Source organism: Nothobranchius furzeri, chromosome 12 (assembly GCF_043380555.1).
Source record: "Nothobranchius furzeri strain GRZ-AD chromosome 12, NfurGRZ-RIMD1, whole genome shotgun sequence".
In the NCBI taxonomy this organism is placed as follows: Eukaryota; Metazoa; Chordata; class Actinopteri; order Cyprinodontiformes; family Nothobranchiidae; genus Nothobranchius; species Nothobranchius furzeri.
In genome coordinates this window covers 56,025,323-56,037,235 of record NC_091752.1, presented here as the reverse complement: position 1 = coordinate 56,037,235, position 11,913 = coordinate 56,025,323, and the positions used below count along the sequence as shown (strand labels likewise).

At 42.5% G+C, this 11,913-nt stretch overlaps 1 protein-coding gene across 2 annotated transcripts in view; it reads left to right on the top strand.

The window, feature by feature from the left end:
• The first annotated feature begins 1,486 nt into the window (after positions 1-1,486).
• samd9l (sterile alpha motif domain containing 9 like) overlaps positions 1,487-11,913 on the top strand; it is a 31,974-nt gene continuing 21,547 nt past the window's right edge. The window contains exon 1 of one of the 2 annotated variants that reach the window (XM_054750550.2): positions 1,487-1,651. The gene's annotated coding sequence lies outside the window, so the exon portion shown is untranslated. The remainder of the gene's footprint in view (positions 1,652-11,913) is intronic. The other variant, XM_054750551.2, reaches the window with a different exon arrangement.

The following is an 11,913-nucleotide window of genomic DNA, read 5'->3' as shown; positions in this document are numbered from 1 at the left end:
AAGTGCCTTCTGCTGACCAGATCTAAATGAGTCTCACCACAGATCTCCTCATCAGTGTGTGTCTGCTGAGGAGGAGTCGCACGTCCTACAGGCCGAGTGTTTTCATGCAGCTGGATGAGAAATGTTTTTAACGTCATCACAGCATGTTCAAACGCCTGCTCTTTGCTCTGGGAACTGTGTGCAGAGTTGTTGAACACGTGTGTACTTTTATTGTGCAATGTTGTTTCTCAGTATGTGCTGCACAGATTCTGTGTGTATGATTTTGTATGGACAGATTTACCATCATGGATCATTTAATATGGCCGGTGTGCCTTTTATAAGAACACATCACTGTGCTGAGTGCAGGTCTATGCTTAATGTGCTTGATTCCAGTTAATGCTGCTAATTTTCTTCTCGTCCGTAAATCTAAACTGGCGTGCCGCCTCTGAGAGTGATCTGTTCCAAAGGGCGACATCTGAATAACTTAAATCTAATGTATGTTCTCTTATAGAGCCACACGATGCTCATGTATAACAACATTTTAATGATATCAAATTGAAGTTGTTGACTTGCACATTAAATTCTATTTTGTTTTCTACTTAATCCCAGTTTGTTGGTTGATCTTGTTTCATTACATGATGGAAACTGGGGGAAAAGTAGACTGTGTCTGAGGAAAATGGGAATATTTTTGCGTGCTTCAGGTGAAAATGTCTGGGTTATCCAGTTATAGAAATTTGAGTTGGCCCTCTCACAGATTAATTGTTCTACTTTTCTCCTTTTCCCTTTATTTGTCAAACTTAATTGGTTCTGATCACTAAACAAATTTACCTCAAAGATTACCTGAGTAAATACAAAACGCACTTCTCCAAATTTGACTTCCATCTTCACCAAGACTTCATTGCGACTCCCCGAAACACCCCAGTAGGAGGAACCAAAAATATTCACACTGCAAATAATATAAATGATTACTCAAGGGCCAAGGCCGTACTGCCTATAGATCCATCCATCCAACAAACATCTAATCTTTTATAAAAAATGACAGGAAGGCAGGAGCACTGAGGGAAAAAAAATTCAACAAATTTTGATTTTTTCACATGAGTGCTCCAGCTGTCTTGCCGTTGTCAGATTGTTCACTGGTCGTCGAGCACTGATTTGTGAGCTTAGGACATGCAGAGGGTTGTTTTTTTTTCTAATGTTTTATGTTTCTATGCTGTAGGCTGCAAAAACGGATTCATTTTTATTTGATTTATTTTTACTTATTTATAATTTTATTTCAATTATCATGCCACATGATTCTGTGAAAAAGTGTAGTAAAATGTGTTTTTTAATTGGGTGAACACCTTTCTCAATAGGAATAATGGATACCAACCTGGGGGCGAATGTGGACCCATCCAAGATGGCGACCCACTGCTATGCTAGTGGCACGTCTCGTCTACGTCTATGATGTCTGGTTACGCTTTCCGTTGCCTCCTACGCAGTTTTGATTGAAGACTCCCGCCCTGCCAGAAGAGACAGAAACGAAACTTAGATGTCTGAGCAGATGTATGAGCAGCCGCAGACAAAAGAACCAGAATGCCCTGAAGACCGAAGCGGTCAGATATTCACTCCGAAATAAACAGTCAGATGTGCAAATGCGACAACACTGGCTATCTTCTCTCGGCTTTTATTCGAGGTGAGAAAACTGATTACTATTGTTTGTGCTCCTTTTACTTCCTCAGATTTCAGCTTCATTACAGCATGATTACCGAGGCAGACCTGGGTGTGTGCGCGGCTTAGCTCTTCTTTAGATCACCTCTTACATCGATTCTGAGCTTCATAGAGGTTTATTTTTAATAAACTACTTCCTACTACATGATCATTTATATTATAGTCTCCTGATCTTCATTTAAAAATGATTAAATCATAGGTCACGGGGGTCTGTACTCAATGGGGACAATTAAAAACTTCCTACTGCAGGATCATCCTGATCCTCAGTACATATCGATTATTCAATTCATGGGTCACGCTCATTGGCATAATTAAACATCAACATAGCCTGCCCATTACTCCGCCAGGGGGCAAGTTGAAGCTAAAAATGGGGGGTTCCCACCACTGATTTTTTTTTTTGGCTGCATGCCCGGACAGTTAAAAATAGGATAAGAGGTAGAGCTCAGGGTGGGTCTGTTTTGTTTAGAACAGTGTTGGAACATCTGACAAATTAAGGTGTTTCTTTGTACAATTTTAATAACTTGTTGGACGTGTGACTTTATTCATTGAATTATACTTTAGTATTTTATTGGAATTCTGTTGTTCCTGTTTCAATTGAATAATAAAAAAAAATTAAACCAATAGCTACCCAACAAACTGGTCCAACGCTGACGTGGTGTCCACGTCCAAAAATGGTCGCGGTAGGATGGCCCGAATTTGTAAAAAAAACAAATATAACAGAACATGTCTTAAAAATCCATTCAGATACATTTGTACATGCCTACAGTTATATGTATAATTGTTATTTTGACAACAACAACATAGCATCCCAGCAAATATTGGTCCAACGGCAATGTCGTGTCCACGCCAAATATAGTCCCGTTAAGGAGTAGGACCCTACAAAACACTGGTCCGGTGGCGACGTGGTGTCCACAGTCTAAAATGGTCGTGGTAGGACGGTCAAAATAAAAAAAAATTTAACAAGAAATTTCCTAAAAATCCAGTCAGATTTGTAGTTACATGTATAATTGTTACGTTGACAATAACTTGCGTATAGTTCAGGGATTCCCAAAGTGTGGTGCACGCACCCCTGGGGGTGCGTGAGGTGAAAAGTATAATGGCTGCCGAGCTCAGAGAAGTCTGTCATATGTCACCATTAGCGTAGTCAGAAACTCATTTGTGGGTGGACCTAAGAAAAAGTAAGTGGGCACAATAAATGCAATTGAAAACAAGTATATTTTTGCGCGTGTGTGTGTGTCCTCCGCATGTGCCCTAGCTTCATAATAACAATGCGCCGAGCTTCAGCACTCTGGCCTGCGCACGCCGACATGTTCCGTATTTGATCATTTTTAACGATGTTGGAGAAATCTGAAGGTGGCGAGTCATTCTGGCAGATTGTAATTAACACCTGTCTCATGCAGGTGTTCTGACATTGTAAACCTCACACACAGAACATTGTGGATGTAACTAAATAAATCAAGAAATTATTCTTTTAACAGCACACTGAAGATCTGAAGTTCAGAGCGCGTCTGTCAGTCAGACACGTTCCAGCGGAACCACGGCTCACGGGTGCACATGCGAGCACATCTGGGCTGGGCAGAAGTAATTTTACAACATTGGTTTAAATAGCGCCAATAACCTCACGCAGTGACTGGAGCGGCTCATGGAGCTCGCGCGTGCACACACACACACACACACACACACACACACACACACACACACACACACACACACACACACACACACACACACACACACACACACACACACACACACAAACTCCGTGCTGTGCCGTCAGACTGAATGCAGAGATGAGCGCTGCCTCCTCTGTGATAAAAACTTTTAAGAGGTTTTATAACAACATTTTTCATTCCAGGTCAAATTACGATATTAGCTTCTATTTTGGGATGACGTATTAAAGTCGAGTCCGCTCCAGCCAGTGACTCCGAACCTGCAGCATTTGTTATTCCAGTCCGCGTGGCAGCTGATCGCAGATTCAGCCACACCATGAAACAGCAAAAAGTCGGTCTGAGGCAAAAGTGAACCTCATGGATAGCTTTCCATATTTTCCCCTATAGACATTTGATTACGCACAAGTAGGTGACCAGTTCAGGTTTACGCAGAGCAGAAGGAAGGAGAGCGCTCTGGCCGCACAGGTTAAACGTTCCTACTTTAAGAAAACCGTTAAATTGCATTGTTTATGTGCTACCCGGGCACTCTAAATGTTTATTTAAAATTAAATCAAAGGAAATTGTAATGGTATTGAATGTTTATTAATTACTATTTAAAAAATGAAAGTGATGGGGGAAAAAGGTCGATCATATTTTTTTAACCCTGTCTGTTTAGCTTGACGTCTGATATATATATATATATATATATATATATATATATATATATATATATATATATATATCCATGCCCTGATGTGGGGGCTGGGGGTGCGTCGACATGGTCGGGACATAGAAGGGGGTGCGCGGCTAAATAAGTTTGGGAACCACTGGTATAGTTCAACACATGGCATGTCGTGAATCAATTGTAAGTGAAAATCTACTATTTGTCACTTCATAGATATCAACGTGATAGCTCAACCGGTTAGTCATCAGACTTACACTCTAGGACCCGTGTTTGAGTCCAGGCTGGGATAAGCAAATTGGTAAAGCAAGGTCGGACCAAGCCCCCACAATGGAGCTCTAAAATTGAGTCAAACCCGGAAGTACCAAAAATTGCAGTTCCACCCTCATCCGCTGGGGGCTGGTGTCAGAAGTGAGCAAATCCTCATTGACTCCCATGTTAAAAATACCAATTTCACAGCAGAAATAAACATGTTTACAGGCTGGTACCAAAACATGTTTTTTGTTTAAATGATCTAGTTTACACTCATGACAACTCTGAGGGGGGTGAATTTTTTTCTCACTCTTCTGTTTAAGTGTATTAAAAGCCTAAAATTCTGTATAATTAATGAGCATCCGACCCACGTGACCACAGAGCGAGCTCCGTGGAAAGGCCTCAGTAGAGCCTCGGTCTGGCTTGGAAACTGCTCCGGCATTTTGAGTCTCTGTGTTTGTGTATTCTTTTTTGGGTATTTTTAGTGCAATTGTTGGACAAAATGACTTGCTGTGGCATTAATTGCACTAACAGAGCGTCCAAGGTGTCTCCACTTCATTTTTTTCGGTAAGTAAAATTATATTTATGTATTTTAGGTCACTGCCGAGCTGAGCTTAGATTTTAACATGTACTGTTTAACCATGAAATTTAAATGTAATAGGGTAAAACCCAGTGCATTTAACATAATGCTGCACTTTAGAAAATGGGTTGAAATATAACATGTTGGTGGAGCTGGGTTCCGACTATCGGCTTGTGGAGCTCTCGGGAGACCTCTGTTTTCCACCTGTTTCTCCTCTGGCTTCGGGGTTCTGTTTGCTGCGCGGAATGCCGGCTGTTTCTCCCTGCAGCTATTTACAGTATTATAATTATTAAATGTAAAAACTACATTTTATTTTACAGTGTAGATGAGATGTACACTGACTGTCATTAAATGTCCAAATGAGACGTGCCAAAAGACGTGTAATTCACGTCCAAAAAAGACGTCTGTTCAACTTTCGTTTTAGAACTATTTTTCAACCATGACGGGACGTGTCGTAGCTACATGCTAACGCAGTAAAACGACTCAGTCTTCACTCTACCACATTTTTCTTGCTTAAAAACGCCTGGAAAAACTCGGCTAGCTTTGGGTTAGCATGTAGCCAATGTCCTGCTGATCTCCAATCGCGGAGAATGAGCTGATCGGAAAGGCCAGGACTCCCTGTCGTGTCATTTGTAATTGTAATATGTCCAAGGAAGGTCCCATCTTTCTCGCCTCTGATTATTATATAGAAAAATCCATACCACGATATATTGAGGATTTCACCTCGATAACAATATATGGACAATAACTACAGGCATGCGCTGAAACATAAGTTGTCCACTAGATGAGGCTGTCACATGTATTACGTTGAGTCACATTTTTACTTGACTCAAGGTGGTACAGCTTCTTGAAAGGACATGAATGTTGCTAACCTACACACATCTTTTTATTATTTTATTATCAAATTTATTGACATGGGAAAAATTGTCTCGATATGAGTCCTCCAGCATGATCACAGCCTCACATGGGAGCCGGTCTGACCCGGGAAACAGGAACAGCCAGCTGCCTGCTCTAGCAACTTGTCTCGGGCAGGAGACAGAAGACGGGCATCCGTTCAAGTTTCTTATCCATCCAGCAGCCCCACTAACATGTTTGACCAAGCAGTTAAATGACACAGCACTCCCCCGTTCAACCAGCAAAGTACATAAATATAATTTTACTTCCTGATAAAAAGAAGCAGAAACTGCTTGGATGGTCTGTTAGTGCAGTCAATACCCACAGCTTGCCCTTTTTGTCCTAATAATTCCATGATTAACATCTAAACACACAGACAAAACTAAAGTTCAAACTGTTGAAATGGCTGAACATCTATTAATGTGTGGCTCAGGCTGAGGCCTTTCTCTGGAGCTAGCTCTGAAGTCACATGGCTCTGATGCTCATTAATTATTCAGAATATTAAGCATTTCATTCCACTTTTAACTGAAGAGTTACAAAAAAATCTCCCCCACAGAGTTGTCATGAATGTAAACTAGATCTATTAAACCTAAAATCCATGTTGTAGACACATTTATTTCTGTGGTGAAAATGGCATTTTAACATGGGGGTCAATGAGGATTTCCTCACTTCTGCTGCCAGACCCTAGTGGATGAGGTTGAAATTGCAATTTTAGCCTCTACTTCTTGGCTTCAAAAAATGTAGATCATAATGGCCCCTTGGTCACTGATTGAATTAAAAGCTACGGGTCCATTTCTGTCTCCTGATACTCATTAAATCAAATATCGATTAACCTAGGTCACGGGAGGACACAGGTAATTAAATTATAGCCTACTTCCACACCAATTTAATTAACTCATTAAAAAAAGATTAACCCGAGGTCACGGGGGGGACAGAGGTCAAAGTCATTAATCACTCAAATTCGACATAAAGTGGGACATTAATTCTCTAACGTTTTTACTTCATGAATGTTGTGACAAGCGTGGGACTTTAGCTCTGCGTCAGAATTAAATTTAAAGTGTAGGCGGAAAAGCATTTGCTCTCACACTATAAATAATACAAAGATTTGTTTCTCTGTGTGTGTTTGTGCCTGTGCATGAATGCGGGGGGGGGGGGGGGGGGTGTATGGTTAACCAAGGACTAACTGTTTAATGGCTTCAATAACTGGTAAACCAATTTTGTAAAAAGTGTGTGCATCCCTGATAAATAAGAATCTTACGAAGAAGCAATCACAAAACAGCCTAATTTCTAAATCACGTTGAAAGGATGGTTACATTGACACAGATTTCCTACTCAGCCGGCTGGGGGGTTGTCAGTTTTTTTCTTGCCATAAAGGCAAAAAGGAAACATACTCTTGACTCTTTGAAATGAGCTGTTCGTTCAAGAGCCGTTAAAAAAATTTCTTTTGAATGAAGCGAACATCAATCTCCGTAGGAGCGTGGAGATTGGTGTTGAGTGACGTGTCTCGCCGATGTCCGTGAGGGTGCAGGGCCTTACTGGAAGACAACGTGAACGGTTCTCTACAAGGACTCGACTCTCATTGTTCACTTTGAAGAGCCATTCAAAAGATTTGATTTGTTTGTGAATGTCCCATCACTAGTGGGGTTGCCAAGTCTGCACCGGCAAGCGCTGCTGGACTAGGGATTTGGAATTTAAACACTTGCTGGCAAAAAGCTCCAGAGTTGTGGCTGGTATGTTAACCAGGAGCAGCCAGAAAGGTATTTCTTGCAACCCTAAGAAGCCACATCATCATTTTTGTTTTACTCTAATATTGGGTAAATAATTAGAAACAAAGTTGGTTTTAAAATATCTCAAGCTACTTTTTCAATTACCAACAACTTGATATTACAGTGAGATGCATTAATTTATCAACTCAGTCTATGACTTGTCCCCGCTTGCCATCTAGAATCTTCTGGCGCTGACACGTAAATGACAACTGCCATCAAGCTGACAGACCAGGAGTGAGTCACATTTTGTTTAGAAAAATTGACTGCAGTGCCCACAATTGACCATAGGATATCATTCTTAGTTCATCCACCTTTAGTTCATTGGCCAGCCCAAATCCTAGCCATTAACTGTGACAATACACACTAGGGCTGCACGATATTAGGAAAGCCTGCGATATGCGATAACAGTGATTAATATTACAATGACAATATTTCTTGGGATCAATAAGAGTGAAGAGAGGAGTGGAGCTGTCAACTGATTACCACCTGGTGGTGAGTTGGATCAGATGGAAGGGGAAGATGCCGCGTAGACCTGGCAGACCCAAACGCATAGTGAGGGTCTGCTGGGAACGCCTGGCAGAAGAACCTGTCAAGACGGTCTTCAACTCCCACCTCCGACAGAGCTTTGACTACGTCCCGAGAGCAGTGGGGACATTGACTCCGAGTGGGCCTTGTTCCACTCTGCGATTGTTGAGGCGGCTGTTGCTACCTGTGGTCGCAAGGTGGCCGGTGCAAGTTGTGGTGGCAATCCCCGTACCCGCTGGTGGACACTAGAGGTTCGGGGACCCGTCAGGCTGAAGAAGGAGGCCTAGAGGGCGTGGCTGGTCTGTGGGTTTCCGGAGGCAGCAGACAGGTACTGGATAGCCAAGCGGGGTGCAGCAGTGGCAGTTGCCGAGGCAAAATCTCGGGCGTGGGAGGAGTTTGGTGAGGCCATGGAGAAAGACTATCGATCTGCTCCAAAGAGGTTCTGGCAAACTGTCCGGCGTCTCAGGAGAGGAAGGCAGCAACTCGCTCACACTTTTATATGAATTAGAAAAAAAAATTTAACCTGCTATTTGATCTTTAAAGGAGACATATCATGCTTTTAAGTTCTTCAGTTTTGCAACTAAATCATTCAGTTGTGGCAGCAGTTCTTGGGTCTGATTTTCTCATTGTTGCTCTACAGACCCCTCCTTTACCCCTGTTCTGAGGAGAGTCTGAGATCGAGCCATTTTGGTTCTGTCTCTTTAAATCTGAAGGAAGAGCTGCAAACCCCTCCCCCCTACACAGCAGAGTTCACCCTCCACCCCAGTCAGGCATTTTTGTTGTTATAGAGCTCCGGACATTACGTGACTCTCAAGAGAGTAGACGCCATGTTGGCAGTAGGCCTGGGCGGTATGGCAAAAATGTCATATCACGGTATTTTTTTAAATTACATCGGTTTTACGGTATTTGACGGTTTTTTTCTCAAGGCCGTGATTACCCAGATTATTTCTATAAGAAAATAATTGCTGCACTAGATTGGCCTTAAATAGCCCGTTTTACCTTCATGTGCAGAATACCAGTTTTTCCATGTCCAGTCACAGGTAGGTAAATGCAGAAACCCTTCAAAGTATCCTTGTCAAAAGAAAGCAGTTAAGAAAAAATCAATAGAAAGATAAAATATTGCAGTCAAAATAAACAATTTTTATTGAACACATTTTGCATATTATCTGTGTAGTTAACCATCTTAATGATTTCACATCCAACGTTATTGCGTTGGTTATCTCGGCCCACCGCTTGATTTTTGTTTTTTATATAAACAGTCCCTTTAGCGAACGTGTCTTTAATGGACGTCTGACTCTGACTGCTACTAGCCGTTTTAGCCTCGGAGGTGAAGGGTGCAGATCGAAGCTTGAGACATTCTTGGTAATCCAAGACGTGTTTACGGCTGTGGTGATGAAGCAAGTTGCTGGTGTTACCCCCGCCGGCTACCACCGTTGCTCGACAGCATTTGCATATAATAGTTGTTTACTCCATGTCCGAACTTTTAAACCCAAAATGCCTCCAAACAACAGACGTGGCTCCTCTTTTTTTGAATAAGTTCTTCTGCATTCAAAGTTTCGATGTCGCCGTGACAGCTCCCGCCAGCCGCCATTCTTGGTTTCACCACGCTGTGGTGTTCATGTGTAGCAGTGAAACGAGTCCCCGCTGAAACACTTTCCTACTACGAACGTTCTGTACGTTGTTTAGGCCATTCACCGGTATAGCGGTATGTGAAAAATTCATATCGTAACCAAAATAAACACCGGTTTTTGGTATGAACCGGTATACCGCCCAAGACTAGTTGGCAGGCAACAAAGGTAAACAAAATGAACGGGATCGGCTTGGATTTTACTTCGTTGGAGTTTACTTCACACTTTAAAACCGAAGAAATCGTTTTATATAGTCAGAAATTAAATAGATTAAACATCTCCAACCCTTACCGTGCTCCTGGGATACTTTTTAAAAACGCCAGAAGCTGTCGAAGCGGACCTGGCCAGGGAACGCCTTCGGATTTCCCCAGAGGAGCTGGCCCAAGTGGCTGGGGAGAGAGAAGTCTGGGCCTCTCGACTTAAGCCTGATATATGCTTCTCCGTCTGCGTCAGTGTGGAGACACGCAACGCCATTATCCGTCCTTGCATAGGGCTCCGGCAGGCACGCAAGTACGCACGGAGTCGAGCCCACTTTTCTAAACATCTGTCGAACGAGAATGATTACGCAAGCTTGTGATTGGTCAGGACGCCGCTGTTGTTTACAGCGCCGCCATTGCAAAGAGAGCCGAGGATAATTGCAGCAGACACGGAGAATCTTGAAGAATACCTCGCGAAAAACTCTAAAAATATGAACATTTAATTCTCCCGTGACTGGAGGAGTGAAAAGATGCGCAGCAAGCATTTTATTTGTGGACGGAAATGACAGGAAACGTGGGTTTAGAGGTGGGGAGCGCGTGGAGAGGTGGGAGAATGAGAGACAAATATGTCTGTGTTAAAAGTCTCTTATATACACAAAAAACACAATATAAACACACGATCTTGGACGATACATGACAGGATACCACAGAACAGCGCTACGCCCTCTGTTGTCCTGCCGGGCAATTGCTTTGCAACACTCTCCAGGAGACGGAGAAGTATGAGAGCAAAACGCTTCCGTCAATCCGTGCGTGTCTGTCCCTTGCGGAGCTGATGGAGAAGCATGAACCAGGCTTTAGGCTACTGCCCCCGCGACCCGACTCCGGATAAGTGGATGAAAATGGTTGGATGGATGGATGGATGGATGGATGGATGGATGGACAAATAACATAGATTTACATGTAAGAAGTTTAAATAGAGTGCTGTGCTGTTTGAATGTATAAACTGAACGTCAAGAGAAATCACTAGTCTGATTTTTTTTCCGTGAATAAAATAAAAATGTCAGGCAGGAGCGTCTCAGGATCTGTCTGAGATCTGTCTCGGTGAGACAGATAATAGCAATCCAAAGTGCTTTTTATGTGTGATCTGACAATTGATCAACCATTGCTTAAAAATTAAATGCAGCTTAGCCGGTTAATTGCTGTGATCATAAAACACGTAAACGGCAGCACGCAGAAACACGAGGCAACGTTTCACGTGATGTTTACTTGTTGCTGTGAGTAATAAGACAGAAAAAGCCACGCCAAAATAAGTTTAGGAAGCCCACTAAGAATCGTAATAAAAGCATTTAAAATAAATACCATACACAGTTGAGGAAACGTTGGTTTAAGTACCTGATATGAAGTGGTCGCTGCATAAGTGAAAACCTTTACTCTCGGGATCCCACAGCTTCATTTTAGCCCGGTCACTAGCGAGTTTTATTGCAATGATCCAAGGTTTGCGGCGTTCCGGATCTTGGGGAATCCTGTAGATGGCTCATCCCTTATGTCGTCCACTTCTGTTCTGGCATCCTGGGGCACAACAGGAATCTACCATATTTCCCGTTTGAGTTTTCTGTCAGTAACTAATAGCCCAGCTGCGGGCTTCTGCCTGCCAAGATGGCGCCGTTTCGATTTGAACTGTTGCATGCCGGGAGAAGTGACGTCAACTCCTGGAGCTCTATAGAGAGAAATTGTTATTTAGCATAGCAGAAACATCATATTTGCATTTTTTAAAACAAGTGAGGAGATTTGTCCACCCAGCTGTCTCAGGGCTGCCAACTCTCATGCATTAAGAGTGAGACACACGTAAGTGAGGGACAGTTCAGAGAGGCATGTGGATGAAATGACTTGACATTCAGCATTTTTCTAAATGGATTACAGAGAAGGCAAACTGGCAAATTTGCACTGTGTATAGCTGGAAGTCCATCACCATATTTAGCAGTTGCCCTGATGAAACAGAGCAACATGTAATAGAAAATTGGGAAAACTGAACAGGTTAAAATATAAGACCAAAA